This window comes from Triticum urartu, chromosome 3A, assembly GCF_056163025.1.
Source record: "Triticum urartu cultivar PI428250 chromosome 3A, HENAU_Tu73, whole genome shotgun sequence".
NCBI lineage: Eukaryota > Viridiplantae > Streptophyta > Magnoliopsida > Poales > Poaceae > Triticum > Triticum urartu.
In genome coordinates this window covers 308235810-308244777 of record NC_141875.1, presented here as the reverse complement: position 1 = coordinate 308244777, position 8968 = coordinate 308235810, and the positions used below count along the sequence as shown (strand labels likewise).

The following is an 8968-nucleotide window of genomic DNA, read 5'->3' as shown; positions in this document are numbered from 1 at the left end:
AGAGTAAAGCTGGCTTGGCTGTATTTTTTAGCAAGTTTGAAAACATGCAGTATGATGAGAAAGCAAAGTTGGCTTGGTTGTAATTTTTTTAGCAAGTTTGAAAACACGGTTATCATGATGAAAAACTTGGGCATGCATATATTTCTTGGAAAAAAGAGGGGAAAAGATAAGAAACCTAAGGAAAAAAGATATAATATAGCCGGTTTATCTTAAAGTAGTTGATTTATTTTAATAGCATAGAGTGAAAGCCGAAACAAAAAAAATATTCGTTGGTATGAAAAATGAAGATAGAAGTGTTTTGAAATGTTGTCTCTCTCGATAAAAATTGGGTGTACCAATTACTGAGGCATATATGAATATAGTTGGTTTATTTTAATATACTTGGTTTACTTTAATAGCATAGAGTCAAAGTTGAAACAAAAAAACAGCCGTTGTTATGAAAAATTAAAATAGAAGTGTATTGAAAAGGTTGTGTCTCTCAATAAAAAACGGTTGTACCAATTACTGAGGCATATGCATGTATTATGTGGACTGAAAGTTATGTGCCTGTTTCGCCTCAAAAAATAGGTGTGTGTCTGTTTTCTTTTAGAAGCATGTCTAATATTGTTTACAGAGGATTTAAGGTTTACTGGGCTGGCCTGCTTGTTGTTTAGCCCACGGGCAATTTTTCTGTCTGGCCCGCTCGCTGTAGAATATCAAGCGGCAGGCATCGGTCCCCTGCTATTCCTCTTCCTCAGCATCTCTGTCCGGTGGTCGAACCCTTTGTTGAGAGACGAACCCTAGCGTTTGCGTGCTGGTGAGATTTCTTTCCCTTTCTGACTGGCTGGGGCTTATTTGAAACATGGATATGGTCTGCATTCATTTGGATTTGGCAACTCCTTTCGTTTCCAGCCGACTCCTGCTCCATTGTTATCTTTTTTCGGCACGATGTTTTATGCCTGTTTCCACATAGTTTGTGCCGATTGAAAATCTTTGTTGTTTAAGGTTTGAAGGCATGAGGGGAGATCGCATCAACGATCCTGTGAACATTAGCTCTGATGAGAGCGCGGACAGCAGCTCTGATGAAGCTCTGGGCACGAGCTCTGATGAACCCGCGTACACCACCTCTGATGAAGTTGTGGACACGAGCTCTGATGAACGGGGTGCATCAGCTCTGATGATGGCGTGGACACAAGCTCTGATGAAGGTATTTTTAGTAATGGTAAACATCAGACATTTGACCTAATAAAATGTGGCCATGATCTGTATTTTAATCATTTGCGCTTATGGGACATTTGTTTGTTGAATTATTGAGGCATGTGCTACCGTATGAAGAAAAAGAAGCTTCAAAAGACATGCAAGGATGTGTGTGACTGCCCTAGGAAGTATTCAGTTGGTAAGGATTAATGCTAGATAATCTAGAGTGTTTCTTTCTATAGATAGGAAATTAATTATTTTACTTTTGTTGTTAGGATATGATCCTAATTCTGAAGCCGACTAGATGTATTCAAAGAAATTTATGATGTCAAAGTGTGCTCGAAAGCGTCTTAGTTGCTATGTCCGTTCTGTTAAGCCTGCTATTAGGCACTATGTGTGTGAGATAAACAAGACTTTTACCAAAGCTGGGCAGAGAATGGTGAGAAGCGAATTTATTTGCCTATATGTGTATTTTTCCTACTCTATCCATCATAGTGTATAACTATAAGTCTGTTGAATGCTTGTAGTACTTCTCTACTTTGTTCACTGAGAAGCACCTGATGAAGTTTCTCTCCAGTCTGGTTGATCGAATGCGGATTAAGCTTTCATCTGGGCGTTGTTTAACCTATGTTCGACTGATGAAAGGGGTTGACAAGAGGGCTGCTATAACACATAACAGGAGCCGCTTTGTGGAAAGAGCGAAGCTGAAAGAAGGGGAAATCTGTGTCTTTTCTCTCCGACATTGCAAGGGGGTGCCAGTGCTCACTGTGCACAAAATCTGAAGAGGTTGGTGTATGAAACAGAATTTTATTTCTGAAATAAATATTTAGTTTATTTCCTGGTCTAAGTAAGTATGGGTTTCTGTAGGTTTCTGTGATGCTGTTTGGAAGGAGGAAGATGGGAAGGTGTTCTGCAAGGACATGTAGATATGTTCTCTAGTATGATGGTATGCCTATGTTTAGTAATGTTCAGTCATTTCATAGACTGCGATCGGGTTTGTTGGGTCAAGGGAACCAGGATGCTTTTCTTTTGGAACTAATGTATCCTCTATGCTATCTATGTAATGCAATGATGATGAAGACTCTAAACTATTAGTGAGCTATATGCTTTTGCCTAACATTGTAATTCTGTCTGTCTAAAGTAATTAAGCATACACACATAGATATAGCATAGTCAGTACATGGGATTTCATAAGATAGGATTAAAGTTTTGGCTGCATGAAAATACTCCGCATGAAGGATAATAAGTTTTGGTAATGCCTTTGAGCTAGCTTTCAAAAGTATCATGGTCGACGCTGTTGCTTGGTTTTACAGCTCATTGCCATGGTCGAACAATGCTCTTTTTGCACTTCTTTTTCCAGACACCCTGCATACAGTGCTTTGTTGATCGGTCAAAGAGGAAGATAGTTGATTTAGTAGGTTTTTCCAGTGAGTGTTTTACCTAGTAGTTCCGTTGCCTGCGATTTCTGGGTCCAGCTTGCTGGCAGCAGGAAAGAGGTTAGAGATCACTTCAGCTGGCGGTGTGTTCATTGCGCTGCCATTAACTGTGGTTCTGCTTCAGGTGTTGGAACCAATTCATCATCGGGTTCCTAAAACTTGTTATGAGATATACATGGTCTATTTTTTGTATGTGTAAAACTGGTACACAAACTAAGACAAAAGTATGTCTAATATACCTCAAGAAGTGGTGTATTTGGACTGTCGTCATCGGATGAAAGCAGCAATGTTAATGGTTGCACCCTATCTTTTTCCATGGCTTCGACTTGTTTTTTAAGCTGCATAGTAGATTGCTCAAAACCCCATGACCAGGATGTTGCTTGTAGAAGTTCTCTTCTACATTTCTTTAGGGGTTGTAGGTTTGCATCATCAAATACTACTATGTTGTTTTCTTGTAGATAGCTTATTGCAGCTACATTAGCTGATTCAGCAGCTTCGAGGGATGTACTTTTGAAATCCCCATAAAAAAAATTGAGTTATGTGGCTGCCCAGCCTCTATGAGGTGGTAAATTTATTGAAAGAGAGGCAATTAGGCCATGCTCTCCCATGTCAAGTATGTCATGGTCAGTGATTTGCAGCTTAAGAGTGTTCGCGGCTTGCTGAAGAATGTAACGTTTGCTTATGTTGACATGGGTTGGCGACATCTGCAAGTTGTAAATCAGGCATGCATCACGCAAATGGACAAAGATGTCGTTGCATATATGCTTTAATCGACTATATAAACAAGAAGTAAATTACCCAATTGTCTTGAGGCACGTACCTGTGGAAGGCCTCTGACCATGAGTTCTTCGTCCAATGGAGAATTCGGATCCTCGCCCGCCATATCCTTGCACTGGATGCGTGGTTTACGGAGTTGGAAGATAGAGGCGGCTCGGGTGGTGGTAGATCAAACTGGAAATGGATGTGGCTGATAGAAACCCTAGAATCTGTGAGTTGGAGTCAGTGTGCTTGCTGTATATGGGCTGATGTGGGCTTGGCAAGGGTTTTCAGTGCGGCCTGATATGGACACCAGGCCCAAGGCTTTATTCATTTTTTTAGCGCGTGTATTTTAGAATATGAGCCCACTCTCACATCCGTGCGATCGCATTTTCACAGGCAGATAGAAACGAGTTATTTTGCACTGCATTAGCGAATTTAGCTTTGCTGTCTACAGAAACAGGAATTGTATACGCAATAGGAATCCTGAAGTATATTGATGGTCTTGGCTATGCCAGTTATAGAGACATAAACGGCACTAAAAATTAAATAAAAAGTCACACAGATATAAACGGTACAAGCAACAGAGTCTTGACAGGGCCATCATTAGTTCTTACACAGTCTTGGCAAGTCTTACACAGATAGAGAAATATAATTATACATTACGGTTAATCTACGCGGTTAAACAAAAGGATCGAAACAGACTAAAATTCTAAAAGGTCTGGTTTAGGATCCATTCTTGTAGAACAGAACTCTAGAAACCTCTCCTGATGCTTTTTAGTTGCTTTTCTGATTTGAGCACCTTGCGCTTGAGCCTTTCTTCTATCTTCTCAATGTTGTTAAGAGGTTCGTTCATAAGCTAATCCATGGGTCCTTTCCCAGATGATCTGTTGAGCGCTGTCACATTGCATATATGATTAGATAATACATGCATGTATCTTGTAAGAACGAACCAGCCCATAGCATTTTTCTTGTTCTTATACCTAGCCATCATTAATTTGTTCTTGATGGTTCTGGTCTTCGCCTTTGTTTTCTGCTTGTTATACTTCGCCACTGCTAGCTCATGCTTTAGAGACTGATTTTCCTCATCCAGTTTCTTCATGTTGCTCTAATTGTAGTCTCTTAGTTCAGTCTTAACCATGCATTTTATGTATCCAATTGCTTCCATGGGGGTTGTGTCCTCTGACATTGCATGATCGATACACTGTACCCCGGGAATAGCCATACGACTGCCATGATCTTCAACATATGATGTGGGCGTATGGAAAAAAACAGTGACACATACTCTACCGCCATCACATGCTTTGCTTCGATATTCAGCTGCTGGAAGTTCTAAAGTCTGTAAAAGAACATCTAGCATCATCATGTAAGGGATTTTGATTATCGGTGGTATGGCCTGTGATTTTAAACGGATGTCATTAGGCGCGAGGGCATGAATCATATGTCGGCAGATAAAAGCTTTTAGAAGGGAAAGTGTACTTTGAATAACCCAAGCAGAACTAACACCATATTAGTTTTTGCTATGGTAACAGCTGGAATGAAGATAACTAATTTATTCTGGACAACTTTATGCACAAGATGTGATGAAGGTAAGTTTGTATATGATCACTTGTATAAGCATAAGCTATGCATCGAGGTTCTAATAATCACAAGTATGAACTAATGACTATCACAAGTGTGAATTGAATCCTGAATGCAATGTATAAATAGGAGTATTGCGCCTGTATGAAACAAAAAGACACACATCCAACACTGAAACAATGCAGGAAGCTCTCTAGTACTATGCCTATATGAAACAAAAATACCTTGGTGTGTGCTTGTATGGAAGTATTTGGTGTATTCTTTTCAGATGACCACGCCAGCATTGGTTTTCGTGGTTCAAAATTTGCCTTGCTGAGTGGTGTCAGTACAGGCATATCTTTTTGCCTGCTTAAAACTTCATGACATTAAGAAATAGTTTTCATAATAAGCCCACGAAGCTTAAACTATGAATCTTGCTGAGAGGAAATAGGAATAGAAAAAGTATCCACAACAGATAACTAAAGTATCAGTTGTTTTCTACTATATAACCACCAACCTCACAGCAGGGCTGCGAATTCTCATACTGAGTGTAGGCCTCTTCCATGCCTGGCATATCCTCCTACATCAAAAATTGGAACAGCTTCAGTGCATACCAAGGAAAATCATTCTGGTCAAAGGAATGCTTTTTATTTTTCTGAAAGAAAGCCACCTCAAGCAGCTGGCCTTCAGATTGGTTATTGTTGGAGTATTCTTCATCCGGAGAAAACCTGGCATGTATCTCCTCTGCATCCAGTGGCATCTCCTGTGAAATCAGGTAGATAGATTAAGCGCCAACCACAGCTGCAAGCTTAATCAGAAAGAGGGCACATAGATCTGCGGCTACATCACTGAATCGTAAGGGTAGTTACCTGTGGTCCTGCTGAGGAGTTCTCCGGGCATCCAGACGCTGAAACACATGGACAAACAGCAGTTAGCAATATTGACTGTGATCGCGCCGGTGTGGTCATTGTTTGGGAGCGAGGCACTGAACGTGCGGGAGAGAACACTCTGCCGATCTAGGGTTTCATCTGACTGCCTTCTTAGCAATATATGATATGTCTATGGGCCTTTTGGCTGGGCTATTGTCTCTGGGCCCATACACCACAACTTTCAAGGGCCTCCATAGTAGTAGTTGGAAAGGAAAAATGCGAATAGAAAGGTACACAGAGGGCCACTGTAATTGTTGATCGCAGGTAATAGAAAAGAGAAGCAGGTAATATAGGTCTTAAACTGGCGTTACAGTTTGAAAATAAAAATACACTGGTGGCATAGTAAGGTTGCTTGCTAATAAGACATTTGTAATAGGTAGTTGAAGTTTTCGATCTTCTCCCCTATTTGATGTATAGCAGCTTGCTCAGAGAGCAGAATACATCAACTTTTGTAGGCTTCATCATAGCAATATTCCTGTGGGAAATGAAGAAATAAGTTAATTGTTATATCATAGGACCTTGTCAGTATGTGTACATAAGTTGACCCACACATATAGTATACCTTAGTTTTCCAGCATTGTTGGAGATCGAACCGTTATCTTTGCCTGTCGCGTGTACAGCGGCATGTAATGATGTCTTGTATGCATATAGTCTGATTCGCATCCACGTGGTGTTATGTAGATGGTAATATAATCTGGGATATCAATCACACTGTCAACCCAGCCGAAACAGTCATATCTATGTGTATTTATGAAGCCCTGTCCAGGCAAACCATTTTCTTCAACCAAGAAAAACGGGCTCAACATCTGACTTGCTATTTCGTGTCGGAGGATTCCAGCTGGAAGTTCACTTATACTCACAAGAATAAATCGGGTAAGTGAAATTTGTTGGCCACCATAAGAAGAACACCAAGGAATAGCCTTGAAGATGTGGCCGCCTAGCTCAATGTGTCCCCTTGCCAGAACAGTTGATCTGAATGCTGCAAATGTAGCATACTAAGCATCCTCTTGATAGTATACAAGGAAAGCATCAAAGCTAATTGGCTTCACCATGACGTATCTTCACGTTGGTACATACTGAATGATCACAGAAAATATTTCATTTGTGTCTATGGGTTCAACACCATCTTCTCGTTTGAGGATTATAGAATGTGATAGCTCCTGGAATCTATCGGGGTCGACCTCGGTGTCTTGAAGAAAACAATGTGGGGCAGCAGCATCGACGGTGATGTCCGAAACATTTGGCACAGGTGGTAATGGCTCAATGGGCCTCATTATCTTGCTGAAAGGGTTTTTAAGCACACTAATAAGCACAGTGAAGTCCAGGTGGATCCCTATTGTTGTGTTTGCTGGATCCCTAAGTCTGATCTTGATATTCATCCGCAATGGCACATTTTCGGGCACGTCTGTCCAACAGATGCACCGGAATGCGAGAAGATCATTGTAGGTGATTGTGTCAGGGTAAAGCTCAGAGACGACACAATATGGATGCAGCATAAAATCCACTGTCTTGAATGTCCAAAGATGCAGTGGGAGGTTTGTTATTTCAACTAAAACCTGGGATCCAGCATGGTTATCATTGAAATCATAGCCTGGTGTGCCACAAAATGCTGAGTTTTCATCTGCACAGAGGGTGGTAAAGTATATATTACCCAGGTTAAGCCTCTGTTCGGACTGAAGGCACTCGACTGATTGTCTGTTCTGCTGCTTGTTTGGGATGCTAATTAAGAACTCCTGGTCAGGAGTATCAATGGTAACAATTTCATCGCATTCAAGCTGAAAAGCTTTAGCCAATGCATTATCAAAGTGCCTTCGTGCAGTTCTACTATCAGGAGAGAAAATGATTTGGAAATGGTAGTGTGTCCGAATCTCTGGGCATTTTGTTTCACCATAAGAAAGAAAAGCTCTTGTAATATTTCTTCTGGAATAGACAGACGAGGACGAAATACCTAGCAAGATTATAAAATAGTTTAGGCTATCCGCCAGCTTAGGCGCTGAGAAAGGACGACTGGATCTAAGAATACAGGGGCAGTGGCTCAGCTTAGAGGAACAGGGAAAGAATGGAATCTACCTTGAACTGAAACGGCAGTATAGGATGCAGCTTCATCGGTTGAAGAAGACGCCATAAGCCCAGGGCACCAAGATGTAGCGAGGGAAGAAACCCTAGAAATGGATGCGCGGAGAGTGTGACGGCAGGATTGGTGGGGTGGAGTAAGAGAGCGTGCAGGTTATGGGGGACAACACATAGGCCAGTCCTCAGCCACACAACCTGTCTGGATATGAGGCACGGCCAAGAACGGGCCTACTGGGCCGAAGTAAAAACAGGAATGGGCCAGAGCCTTAAAGGCTATGAAAAAAGGAGGAGATGACCAGAGTCTAAAACACAGGGGAGACAAAATCATTTATGAAAAGAAGAAATCATCTGCAGTCTATGGGGCAGCATATCATGCATAAAAAGGCAAATGATAATCGAACAGCACACACATAACAGGCTAGAGTTCACTTGATTATATAGAGGAGTTTTTTGTTTTGCCATGCTTTGACACTACTACTTGAGCAGCCAAAGACTTTTTAGCACACAAACATATAAATAGAGGAGTTTTAAACATGCTTCGTAAGAAGCATACAACCACACCAAGGTCTATGCAAGAAGCATACACGGCAACGGAATCTGCTTGTAGCTGGTCAAAGAACATTGTGATGGAGCATTGTCGAGAGCGAAGCTAGATGCATAAACCACCATCTTTCTCCTTCGATCTTGCTGAGGAGAAGCTAATGTACATAGGATAGATAACCTACAGTATAACGCAAAGTTTTAGAAACCATTTCCAAGTATGAGAATGGCAAAACAAGTCCAAGAATAGTAGTATATAGGGAAATTGTGGTGTACCTATAGATATTTTAAGGTTGCATAGGCAGGGCAAAGGAATCACTGCTGCTTTATTTTCTTCCCTCCTCCAGCTCCTTTTCCAGCAACGGGGTTCCTTTATTTCAAGGTGTGTTAGTCAAAAATAAATAAGCGGAATGCTATACACAGGTTTGGAAACCAGCTATATTAGTGGAATGTAAGAAGCAGTGCTTACTTCTTGTTTTTCTGAAGTGGACTCTTATC

At 41.1% G+C, this 8968-nt stretch overlaps 1 pseudogene; it reads right to left on the bottom strand.

Annotated features, from left to right (window-relative positions):
• Positions 1-4122: 4122 nt before the first annotated feature.
• Positions 4123-5896, bottom strand: LOC147979539 (uncharacterized; annotated as a pseudogene).
• Between the last annotated feature and the right edge of the window lie 3072 nt (positions 5897-8968).